This window comes from Gorilla gorilla, chromosome 19 (genome assembly GCF_029281585.2).
Source record: "Gorilla gorilla gorilla isolate KB3781 chromosome 19, NHGRI_mGorGor1-v2.1_pri, whole genome shotgun sequence".
NCBI lineage: Eukaryota > Metazoa > Chordata > Mammalia > Primates > Hominidae > Gorilla > Gorilla gorilla.
In genome coordinates, this window is record NC_073243.2 from 52631124 (window position 1) to 52644335 (window position 13212).

General features: G+C 40.0%; 1 long non-coding RNA gene across 1 annotated transcript in view; it reads right to left on the bottom strand.

Annotated features, from left to right (window-relative positions):
- The window catches only part of LOC101131932 (uncharacterized), a 46391-nt gene extending 35760 nt beyond the window's left edge, over positions 1-10631 (bottom strand). Inside the window, exons 1-2 of the long non-coding RNA XR_176634.5 lie at positions 10541-10631; positions 9553-9631 (exon numbers count right to left, since the gene is read on the bottom strand). This is a non-coding gene — a long non-coding RNA (uncharacterized lncRNA). The remainder of the gene's footprint in view (positions 1-9552; positions 9632-10540) is intronic.
- Positions 10632-13212: the final 2581 nt, after the last annotated feature.

The window sequence follows — 13212 nt, forward strand, 5'->3', positions numbered from 1 at the left end:
CTATCATTGATGGACATTTGGGTTGGTTCCAAGTCTTTGTTATTGTGAATAGTGCCGCAATAAACATACGTGTGCATGTGTCTTTATAGCAGCATGATTTATAATCCTTTGGGTATATACCCAGTAATGGGATGGCTGGGTCAAATGGTATTTCTAGTTCTAGATCCCTGAGGAATTGCCACACTGTCTTCCACAATGGTTGAACTAGTTTACAGTCCCACTAACAGTGTAAAAGTGTTCCTATTTCTCCACATCCTCTCCAGCACCTATTGTTTCCTGACTTTTTAATGATCACCATTCTAACTGGTGTGAGATGGAATCTCATTGTGGTTTTGATTTACATTTCTCTGATGGCCAGTGATGATGAGCATTTTTTCATGTGTCTGTTGGCTGCATAAATGTCTTCTTTTGAGAAGGGTCTGTTCATAGCCTTTGCCCACTTGTTGATGGGGTTGTTTGTTTTTTTCTTGTACATTTGTTTGAGTTCTTTGTAGATTCTGGATGTTAGCCCTTTGTCAGACGAGTAGACTGCAAAAATTTTCTCCCATTCTGTAGATTGCCTGTTCACTCTGACGGTAGTTTCTTTTGCTGTGCAGAAGCTCTTGAGTTTAATTAGATCCTACTTGTCAATTTTGGCTTTTGTTGCCATTGCTTTTGGTGTTTTAGACATGAAGTCCTTGCCCATGCCTATGTCCTGAATGGTATCGCCTAGGTTTTCTTGATGTCTTTTTTCAATCCGCTTTAAGAATTCATACATAATACAGTAAACTTCAGTAACTATTGGTTGAGAAAACACACTAATTCGACAAATTTTCTTAAAGTAGTATATACACAGCACTGGGTAATTTACAAAGGAAAGAGGTTTAATTGACTTACAGTTCAGCATGGTTGGTGAGTCCTCAGGAAACTTATAATCATGGCAGAAGGCAAAGAGGAAGCAAGGCGCCTTCTTCACAGGGCAGCAGGAAAGAGAAAATGAGTGCAAGCAGGGGAAATGCCAGACACTTATAAAACCATCAGATCACGAGACTCACTCATTATCATGAGAACACCATGGAGGAAACCACCTCCATGATTCAATTACCTCCATCTGGTCCCATCCTTGACTCATGGGGATTATGGGGATTACAATTCAAGGTGAGATTTAGGTGGGGACACAGAGCCAAATCATATCAAGTAGAATTCCTATTTTTGTGAAAACAATATCTGCTAATTGTTTTTTTTTAATTCTGCCAATTAAAAAATAAAAGAATTCCAAAAACCATTTCAAATCCAGCACCTAAAATAACAATCACCAACATCAAATTAACATAAATCCAGGCATTCTCCAAGGGGTCAGAGGTACAGACAGGTAAATAATTTTATTAAAATTATTTATACATGGGAGAGTATTACAGGGAATTGGATTAGAAAAGAGAAGAGAGAATAGAATAAGCAGTGCCTTGGGCTGCAGGAATTCAATGAAATCTTTTCCAGAACTTTCTCCCATTTTGTTTGTAGTCATGGCAGCCAAGAAGGAATCCAAGTCAATCCAGTGGCCAAGATGGAGAACATTACCACATTCTGTCATAAACACATGTGTTAAAACTCCTCTCTTGAAAGTTAGAATTGATATAACACAGAATGCTCTGCTCTCCACATCAGCCACAAGGACAGATCCTGACTTCAAAAGGAAGCAGCAAAAGGAGGTATAACCTCAACAGTGACCGTCTTGCCAAATCTAGTCAACAAAACTAAAATCACTTGAAGTTCAGTTCAAAATAAATATGTTTTCAATCAAAGTTTGTTTTCATAGATCTTCACTAACATTGACATTCTTGGCTTGGAAAGCATTTGGGTTTTATCTCTAAGGAAGGCAGGCCCATGAACACAGTTGGGGAAGTGGTTGGCGACTGAATTATATGAACCAGAAATTTAATTACTTTTGACAATCACACATAAAAGAGAAGAAAGAGAAAATGGTTAGGATATTTAGAATTAACTGTGTACAGTCAGAATCTCTACCACCATTTCTGGTCTAGTATAGACAAATTGTATTTCATTGCATTGGTGTGCATTATTAACCCACAGTCAAAATGCATAAATACTACTTTAGCAATGTAATGTTCCAAACATTTTATAGGAAATTAGAGTCCTTTCAGAGCTATAGTTTCATGCATTTCCCTAAGCAGTTTATATTTTAAGAACTTCCAATGAGGCTATAAAAAGTTCTTTTTATAAACACTGGCAAATATATCCACCACAGGATGGCTTTATGCATTTTAATGAACATATTAATAATTTACTCTTTTAAATTACCACCATACTACTGCTGATCTAAAGGATGTACCTTAGAGAGTTTATGTGCTAAAAAGGTTATTTTAAAAAATTCTCTCAAAAATAGTTTAGAGGATTTTTTTAAATAAAATATTTAAAACCTATAAAAGTCAGCTTGAATTATATTTTGCCATATTGCTCAAAATAAACTTACAAAATAGTGATTCCTGACCATGGTCAATTGATCTCAATTTTTATGGTCAGGTCCAGCAGTGGAAATAGATTCCTCTAGAAGGAATTCCACAGTAGTATGATAAGTGCTCTGAAAAGGGAACCCCAGGATGTTGCAGAGTACATAGGAGAAGCACTCAGCATGGGCTTGGGTCAGGAAGGGCTTTGCAGAGTAGCAACTTCTCAACCGAGACTTGAAGGATGGGTTCAAGCAGTGTTTTTCAAAGTGTGACCCAAGGATATCTGAGACTCTGTTAGAAGGATCCTGGGAAGTACTGCCTTTTCCACTTTCCCAAAAAGATATAGTAGAGTCCTTACCCCCTCAGAATATGGCCCTATTTGTAGAAAGGGTCTTTGCAGAGGTGATCAAGTTAAAATGAGATCATTAGAATAGGCCCTATTCAAACATGGCAAGTACCCCTATAAAAAGGAGACATTTTTGACACAGAAATAGACACACAGATAGAGAGAACTCCATGCAAAGACAGGAGTTATGCTGCCATAAGCTAAGAAACTACCAGGAGCTAGGAGAGAGGATGGATTCTTCCCCACTACCTTCAGAGGGGGCACAGCCATACTGATCTCAGACTTCCAGTTTTCAGAATTGTGAGGAAATTAATTTATGTTTAAGTCACTCAGTTTGTGCACTTTGTTACAGTAGCACTAATAAACTAATATTCCAACTATATACTACTTGAAGCTAGATCTTTTTCACATACTTTGACTAAAACAACATATTACAGAGATTGAGTTCAGAAGCAGATATGAGACCAGTGTCTTTTATTGAGCCAAACACTACATATATTTGCAAAAATGTAAAATGATGTCACTCTTCTCACTAATATGTTTTGTCTTGTCAATAGTCATTTCCATAAAATGTTATTTAGGTATTGTCATTATTTATGTATTGTATTTTAAAGTCAATCAATGAAGAATTATTTTCAAGATTTCTTAGTTTAATTCCAAATACAGTAACAATTTATAGATAATGCCCCTACTCATAAGAACTCTTTGGGGTCCTCAATAATTTTCATAGTTTAAAGGAGCTCTGAGACCAAAAATTTTAGAACTGCTAGGATCAAATTAGCCAGGGAAAGAAGGTGGCAGGAAGACTGTCCAAGGCAGAGGAACAGCACAAGCAAAGGCCCAGGAGACAAAAAGGAACCTCAAGTTCATTGTAAGTTGAAGGTAGAGCACAAGCAGGCAGAAATATGGGAGAGGAAGGTAGAAGCCAGATTACAGGGAAGAGAACAACACACACTGGGGCCTGTGGAGGCAGGGAGGGACAGCATCAGCATAAACAGCTAATGCATGCAGGGCTTAATACCTAGGGTTGATGGGTTGATGGGTGCAGCAAGCCACCATGGCACATGTTTATCTATGTAAGAAAACTGCACGTTCTGTGCATGTATCCAGAACTTACAATAAAAATTTTTTTTTAAGTTTAATTTTAAGCAAAGAAACAAGGGATTGACCAGTAATTTCTGTTTGAGAAAAGCTCCTTTCAGTGCAATAAGGAGGCTGGAAAGAAGGATCAAGAGTGATGGCAAGGAACTAGTCAGAGGTTAATTGAGAAAAGACAAAATGGTAGCAGTGGGAATGAGGGGAATATGTGACTCAATCAAGAGATTGTAGTTAAGTTTAATCAGAAGGACTTGCTGATTATTACATAGGGGAGGTGAGAGACAGAGAGGCATTTAATTTAGAACAACAACCCATTTCAGGCTGGTCAACTGAATGGTTAGTGGTACCATTTAGTAAAACAGAAAACAAAAGTAGAGAGTCCAGTTTAGAGGAGGAAAAGTAATGACTTCAGTTTTACAAATGGTGACCCTTCAGATATCTAAAAGGGGTTGATTCATGAGCAATGTATTATATGGGTTTGGTCAGGAGATGAATATGGGCTGAACATACATATTTGGGAAATATTTGTATGTAAATTACAGTTAAGCCATGGATGGATAAAAGTATTGATGGTGAATATATGGAGTACAAAAGACAGGAAGATCAAAGATGTAACCATTGGAGCATCACCTTTAAGGGAAGGGCAGTAAAAGGGGAGCCCCAAGTTGGAGCAGTCAGAGAAGCAGAAGAGCTAGGAGAGGCAAGTGTCATGGAAGCCAGGAGAAGAGAGACTTTCAGGAACAAAATGGTGTTCAGCAAAGTCAATGGGAAGGTCAGATAAAAAAAAAAAAAAGAATTAGAAAGTATCCATTGGGTTTAACACGAAGGAAGAAATTGTTTGCTCTGGTAAAAGAAATTTGATTTGGATAACACCTTTCCCCTCAAGCAAATATATGTTTGCATTCATAAACAGCTCCTCCCACCCACTTAGCTCCATTTGCAAACAATTAAATTTATTTATTTAAATAAGAGCTGAGAAGTTTTCTGGGGGAAGTCATTAACTCCAGCCATATTCACAGTTGGAGTTCAAACATATGGACACACATCTGAAAAACCAAAAGAAGAAAGCAGCTCTGGGATTAGAGGGAAAATAAATCAGAGTTCAAGAAAGGAGGAAAAAGCCACTTGGAGCAAATTACCTCTGTGGGCAGAACTTTGGCAGAGTCTAGCCCTGTGCTGTTCAAAATGGCAGCAGCCACTAGACACATGTGGCTACTGAGTACTTGAAATGTAGCTAGTCTAAATTGAGATTAAATGTGCATGGGATTTTGAAGACTTGCTTTGGAAAAACTAGCATAAAATATCTCTTAAAAAGCTTTTATATCAATTGCATATTGAAATAATTTTTTACATGTTGAAGTAAATAAAATATATTATTGAAATTAGTTTTACCTGATTCTTTTTGCTTTTTTAAGGCAGCTGCTAGAAGACTTAAAGTTACACCTGTATTTTGTATTATATTTATCTTGGACACTGGTCTAGCCAAATTTAGCTACAGAGCCTGAAGGTCAACAGGGAATTGTGTATCTAAATTTTACAAAAATAAAAGTACTGGCCTTTTTATCTCTTTAATACTTTGGAACTCAAGCATCCCTGTTTTAGGATCACTCCTGCTACCTACAGACTGAGAACGTAACAGAAGGAGGGAGCACTCTCCTTCTAATTTTTTTTTTGAAGCTGCTAAGCCTCAATGGAGGCCCTGCAGGAATTGGACAGTTAAGAGATAAAGAGAACAGCACTGAAACGCTGCCCAAGTTGATTCAAGAACATCTAGAACTCCCAAAAATACCAGCTGGAGATTATGAAAAAAGCTGCGGTTCCCCAAGTTAGGAGGCCAAGCCTTGGAGCTAGTCAGGGGACATTAGAGCCACAATGACTACTTGAAGCATAGGTATTAGGATGCTTTCAGCTGCGAGTAAGAAAACATAACTCGGAATAGCATAAACAGTTGAGGAATGACTTACATAACAGAAAGTTCAGAGACAAAGCAGGTTCCAGAGTTTGTTGATCCATGCAGTCCAGCACGTGATCAAGCATTAGCTTCTTTTTGTCGCTCCTTGTAATGCTAGGAGGGTATGTTGTTTTGGTTTGTTTTCTCATGGTTATATAATTGTCACTAGAGGAATTTGGAGCTACATGCTTCTCTATTTCCATCCATAGAGGGAAAGACAGTGACATTCAACATCTCTTAAAAGCAAATAAGAACAGTCTCCATGGCTACCCACAAACTCTCTTTATGTCTCAATGGCCAGCAATGAAACACAAAGGACCACACGCCCATTCTTGAACCAATCACCAGCCAGCATGATGAGGTTACACTTAAACCAATCGGGTTCTCTTTGCCAGTGCTGATGGTAGAAGCAGCATCCCTGGAGGCACTTGTCTTGCAAGAGAGCAGGGTGGATACCTGCACACAATTAGGGATGTGTTCAGAAGGACGGCAGGGAATTCTGCTGTGTAGGCAACTTATAGTGCCCACAGAAACTCTCTTTACAAATAAAAATGAGCCAATGGTGGAAAGCTTAAAAACCCAAAAGGGAGAATAATACTTCCAGTCAATTATTCAGTCCTGAGCCAGCATCCCTCAGCCTCTCATTACCCCCACATTCTTTGGTTTGGCTCAGGGAAAACTATCTAACTTTTAGTAGCCAAAGCAATAGGTCATTGTGAAAGTTAAAGCATTATAAAAACAAAGACTTTATTTCAAAGCTGCAAGTCAGTGACTTTCTAAATATCTGTTGTTTAGTACTATCTGGACCTCCACTGCCACTGCTTATTTGCACAAATGGTGAAGAATCCCATAATCCTCACTCAGTTCCCACTCCATTTCCAGCAGACATACTTTGCCCATCTCTATGTTCCATCCCTTTGATTTTTCATACCCTACCTGCACTTTTCAGGCCACAGTAATGAAAGTGTATTCTCTTATGACTACTTTCCAAGCCCCGTGTGATACAGACTGGCCACGATCTAAGAGGAAAGAGTAAGCTTGTCAGCTCAGGGTTTGAGTTGTGACTGAGCAGGAGACAAAAGATGTCCTTTAGTGACTGTTGTTTATCACAAAAACAGCTTGGGTTTCGAAATCCTTGGTATTAAATATTGTAATTCCTCCACATGACTCCTTCTGTAGCAGCACAAAGGTCAAGATACACAGAAGGAATTGGAACTCCACAAAGTTGTCTCTTCATTGAGCACAGTGAGACACAATGAGAGTACACAGTCAGGGCTAGTGATTAAATGAGACAAATCATGCTGACATCGCTCCAATCAACCCGTGGAATTTTCAAGTTAGAAGAGAACTTCAAGACAAACTAGCCTTCTGTAGTAGGCAAAATAATGCCCCATCACCAAAGACGCTCAAGTCTTAATCCTCAGAACCTCTGAATATGTTACCTTACAGGGCAAAAGAGAATTTACAGATGTTATTAAATTAAGGAACCTTAACTGGGAGATTTTGCTGGATTATCTGGGTAGGCCAAATGTAATCACAAGGGTCCTTATAAGTGAAAGAGGGAGGCAGGAGAGTTAGAAATGGGGATGCATGGCTGCTAGAAGTAGAGGGCAGAGTGTTGCAATTGCTAGCCGGAAGGGGGCCATGAGCAAAAAGAAAAAAAAAAAGGAATGCAGAAAACCTACAGAAGCTGGAAAAGATAAATAAATTGATTCTTCCGAGAGTCACTAGAAGGAATGCAGCTCTGCCAAAACCTTAATTGTAGACTTCTGGCCTCCAGAACTATAAGAGAATAAACTTGTGTTGTGTTAAGCCACTAAGTTTGCAACAATTTGTTACAGCAGCCACAAGACACTAATACACCCTATCACCTCAGTTTATAATGACTCCCTTCCCAATACCTGCTATGCACTGAGATCCTTATATGCTTCTTTTCTTTACAGCACTTGCCATTATAGTGTCAGATATTTTTGTTTGTTAACTATCTCCCCAATGAGACTCCAAGGCTCTCAAAGGTAGACACTGTGTTTTCCTTTTTCATCTCCGAGAATACCTAACACAGACTATTGGCAAACAGAAATAATTTATTAAATATCTGTTAACTGGAAAAAAATACAGGAAAAAAATATATATATAAAATTGGGGACCCATCTAAAAATTCCCTAAATGGCAAACAACATGAACAGACAGTTCTCAAAAGAAGACATATAAGCATCCAACAAACACAGGAGAAAAAGTTTCAACATCATTAATCATCAGAGAGATGCAAATCAAAACCACAATGAGATACCATCTCACACCAATTAGAATGGCTTTATTAAAAAGTCAGAAAATAACAGATGTTGGTGAGGTTGCAGAGAAAAAGAAACACACAACAAACAATAGTTGACACTATTGGTGGGAATGCAAATTAGTTCAGTCCCTGTGAAAAGTGGTTTGGAGATTTCTCAAAGAACTAAAAATAGAACTACCAGTTGACCCAGCAATCCCATATATTCCTGGGTATATATCCATAGGAAAACAAATAGTTCTACCAAAAAGACACATGCACTCACATGTTCATCACACATGATTCACAATAGAAAAGACGTGGAATCAACCGAGGTGCCTATCAGTGGTAGATTGGATAGAGAGAGTATGCTACATACACACCACAGAATACTATGCAGCCATAAAAAAGAACAAAACTGTGTCCTTTGCAGTAACATGCATGCAACTGGAGGCCATTATCCTAAGTGAATTGATGCAGACACAGAAAACCAAATAATACATATTATGTCTTATAAGTGGGAACTTAACATTAGGTAGACATAGACACAAAGTTGAGAACAACAAACACTGGGGATTCCAAAGCAGGGGAGGAAGGGTTGAACAATTACCTATTGGGTACTATGTTCACCGCTTGTGCAACAGGATCATTAGAAGCCCAAACCTCAGCCTTACAAAATATCCCCATGTAACAAACCTACACATCCACCCCCTGAATCTAAAAATAAATAATAAATGGGGAAAAAACACATAAACGCACTTAGTACATGGTATGCACTCGGCACATAGCAACTATTATTGCTGGGTATTCTTGGTTCTACTAGTACCCTTCCATCTTTGGTTGGAATCTATTTCTTCAGTGAATAAGAATACAAAGGATATTAAAATAATTAAGTTAGAAAAATACATATCCCCTAGAGGGTCCTAAATCACAGGAAACTAATGGCAGGACCCTCCAACTTCGTAGTTATGTGTTCCCCTTATGCCAGAACTGGCAATGCTGGGCACATTTAAGAAAAATTAAGAGCAATATCTCTTTCAATTAAGGGTTTGGGATGTGAATGAAGAGATTCCACTTTGGCCTTTGAACTTTAGCATGGTAGCATCTGTACACCTGAGTGGGGGAGTTATAGACGATGCCTCTTATGGCCTTCACAGAGAGCCTCCTCAGGAAAAAATGTGGAATTCAGTGCACCCATGCATGGATCCTCTCTGCCCAGTCCTTCCACAGCAGAGCAAGGAATACCACTCAATGACTGAGACCTTACACCCTGTCACTCAAGTTCAGATCTCCCTGGTCCTCACTCTCAATACAGTACCAGTGCCAGTGTGGTAACCGTGGGCTAGAGCTAAGTCAGAAGGGTGCAGACCAACAGCATCATGAGGGCATCCCAAACCAGACCCTAAAGAACCCTGAAGGCCAAAGTTCCAGAAGAAGCTACCTTTTGTTGTTGAGTCCAAAAGTCCAGTTCAGGATGAGAATTTTGAGTAAACTTCAAAGGATTTAGAAGGCAGGATGCTCTGGAATAGAATGGGGGTGTTAAAATTAGGTCAGAAAGGCAGGCAAATGGGCAGACATTTGCCGTGAGGTTAGAAAGGCCAAGGCTCATTGAGATTGGACCTCGTCCAGGGGAACGGATGGGTATCTGGTTTTAAAGGCCGGGACAAAATTACAAAGAATTCACCTCTCTGAGGAAGGCAGGGCCAAAATACTGCAGGAGTAACAGAAGTGATACAAGGGAAATGATAGCAAGTCCCCAGCTTTCTCTGCAGAAGTAGGTAACACTCTGCAAACTGAGCTGGCTTCCCGACATCTCACCTTCACCTGGATACAAACCCTATCCTTTTGAACACAGGTGGGCTGAGTTAATCACAGCCTCCCCAACTCAAGCCTCAGGGCTTCATATCAGGGGCAGATGCATAATCCCAGCCAGGCCAGGGTCCTTTCCCCATGATTTTTCAGACAGTTTTGGGGAAGAGAATAATTTCTGTCTTCTTTGATGCTAGCTGTAAGGACGTGATGCACGTTGCCAGCAGTCATGTTATGTAAGGTCATGATGCACGTTGCCAGCAGTCATGCCCTTTTCCATAAGAAACTGGGAGCATGGGGTCAAGCCTTAGAGAGAAACAGGGATGAAAGCGAGACTCCAGGTAGGCTCCAACCCTCAGAGGTCCCAGGAGCTGCCCTGGGTGTAGCCTTTCCTTGGAATCTGCAAACTGTACCAGTAACTCTCCCTGTGGCTTTGTCTGCTTGAAGTTGGTCGCCTGTTACTGTAAACAAAAAGGCTAATTCATTGGATATATACAGCCAGCCAACAAAAAGTGATATGAAACCTATCTAGGCTCCTGCTTACCTCATACCATATTCACTAAACAAAAGCCCTCCCCTCCTATATACATCACTTCACCCCTGCCACCATCCACCGTCACCTTCCTGGCCTCTTGACCTCGATGTGCAAGTGTTGCCAAGGCCACATCTTTGGTGTTCCCAAGGCCACCGAATGTAGAGGAGAGCAGCCGGCTGAAGGAGACAGGCAGAGGCACAAGCATTTCTTTAGACGTAAATACTTCCTTTAAGGGACTCTAAGGACTGAGCATGACGAAATTTTCTCCTCTTCTTGGTCTTACCAGCTTTTATTGTTGTCGTTCCAAAATACTGTATGGCAGACAATATACACAGGCAAAACATTCATGAGGAGCTTCAAAGAGCAAGGGAGAGAAGGGAATTTCTTGAATAACACTCTTTTTATTTGGTCAACCAATGAATCTCCTATTTTCGCTGGAGCAGAGTTATTAACAAAGTTTCCACTTCTGAGTGCTGCTTTCATTCTCTACAGCCTCTCCTACTGAAGTCCAAGGGACAGCCCTCCAAATGAGCCCCTGGCAACACCCCCATGGGCCTGATCTTATAATATGTTGAGCAAAAAAGCAAATTGATCCATAAACATTTCCTGGGGACCCAGAAAGTTGCAGTGCTAAGCTCTGAGGGTTCACAGCAATGCACGAGGTGTAGTCCCAGCTTTCAAGGAGCTAAGAATAATGAAGACAGCAATGACAGCAGCTAACATTTACTGAAATCTTAGCCAGTGCTGAGTTCTGTATGGAGGATCTAATTTGAACAACAAGAAAAAAGAACACAGGAGTTATCTCCATTTTACAACTGAAGAAACAGAAATCATAAGAAAATCTATCTTGCTCAAGGTCCCACAGAAAATGAGTGACTGGGACTCAAACTCAGATCTGAATTTCAAGACACTGCTTTTATCATCTTAGTTTAATAAATAAAAACTATGTATACAAGGGGCAATCAATAGAGATACAGATGATATAGATAAGTATAAATGTACATACACACAGAGTATTTACACAAATGTGATGAAACGTTAATACATAAAGAATCTGGGTGAAGGGATGTAAGGGTTCTTTGTACTGTACCTGCTACTCTTTTAAGTTTGAAATTATTTCTAAAAGAATTATTTAATAAAAATTAGGCCTACCTTGGGGTACTCTCACTATAGTTTATTAGCTATTTTTTCATCTATGCCAATTTGATAGGAGAAAATTGTTGTAATTGACATTTTCTTGTTAATAAACACTATGTTTTTCATAGTTTTCTTTGCCATTTGTATTTTTACTTTTAGTTAATTATGTGTTTGGGGCTTTTTTCACCTTTTGTAAGAGGTGGTATAGTGGATACTGTGGTGTCTCACCCAGATCTTCAGGACTCGAGCATTCTTCTTGCAGCTGCTGAGAATACTAGCTGCTGATGGTTCACAGCTGCATCCCCCACTGGGAATTTCCTCTCCTCGCAGGGAACTGTCCCACTCATGGTTACTTCCCCTCCAGGGGAGCAGCCCATGACTAATGAGTGGCTAAGTAGTAACATAAAGTCCCCCTGGGCTAAACGTTGGGGTGGGACACTCTGAAATGGCATCCCAGCTCCCAGTACAATTGGGTAAGACCTCAGGTGCAACCACTTTGTGTATCAGCACTTCGCTCTGCCTAGTCCTGTCTTCCTCACTTCTTCACAGGTGTATCTCCTGAGAGAGCTTCCAATAAACCTCTCCCTCTCAGAGCCTATGTATTAGTCTGTTCTCACACTGCTATAAAGAACTACCTGGGTAATTTATAAAGAAAAGAGGTTTAATTGACTCTCAGTTCCACAGGCTGTACAGGAAGGATGCCTGGGGATGCCTCAGGAAACTTACAATCAGAGTGGAAGGTGAAGTGGAGGCTGACACATTCAACGTGGCAGGAAGGAGGAAGACGGAGAGAAGGGGGAGGTGCTACGTACTTTAAAACAACCGGATCTCGTGAGAACACTATCAGGATAACAGCAAAGGGGAAGTCCGTCCCCGTGATTAAATCACCTCGCACCGGGCCCCTCCTCCAACACCAGGAGTTACAATTCAACACGAGAATTTGGTGGGGACACAGAGCCAAATCGTATCAGCCTGTTTCCTGGGGAACCCACAGCAATTGGTACATCTTTTACTTATTGATGTGCAGTGCTAAGAGCTGCACTTATTATCATTAAAAAATGAAAGTCTTAAAACAAATTTAAGAAACTTCAAAATGTTCACTGTTAATCTTCTCACTGTTATCACGAGTATCTTTAATATGACTCGTGTCTAACTAACACTAACGCACAATATACAATGTGCTTTTCAAAGGCTTTTATCTGTGGTCCACTTGATCCTCATGATCTTAACCATGAAGGACATGAGCTCTGGAGCCCAGAGCCTGCCTGCATTCAGACTCAAATAATTGCTTACCAAATTACCTAACCTCTCTGGACTTCTATTGTCTCATTTATCAAGAGGGGATGATATTCGTTCCTAATCCATAAATTAAATGATGGGGTGGTGATTAATTGATTAACGATGATTCCTGCTATGTAGTAAATACTCAGAACCTCACAACCATCTGATGAGATGGGCTGTGTTAACTGCCCAAGGCCATTGTACGTGCACAAGGTCACACTAACTCTTACCTAGGCTTCAGTTGACAAGTATAACATAAGAGATTATAAAATAGCTATCAGGAGTACAGAGGGTTGTAGCCTTTGTTCATGTCATGATTCACAGTTATACAACAGTATA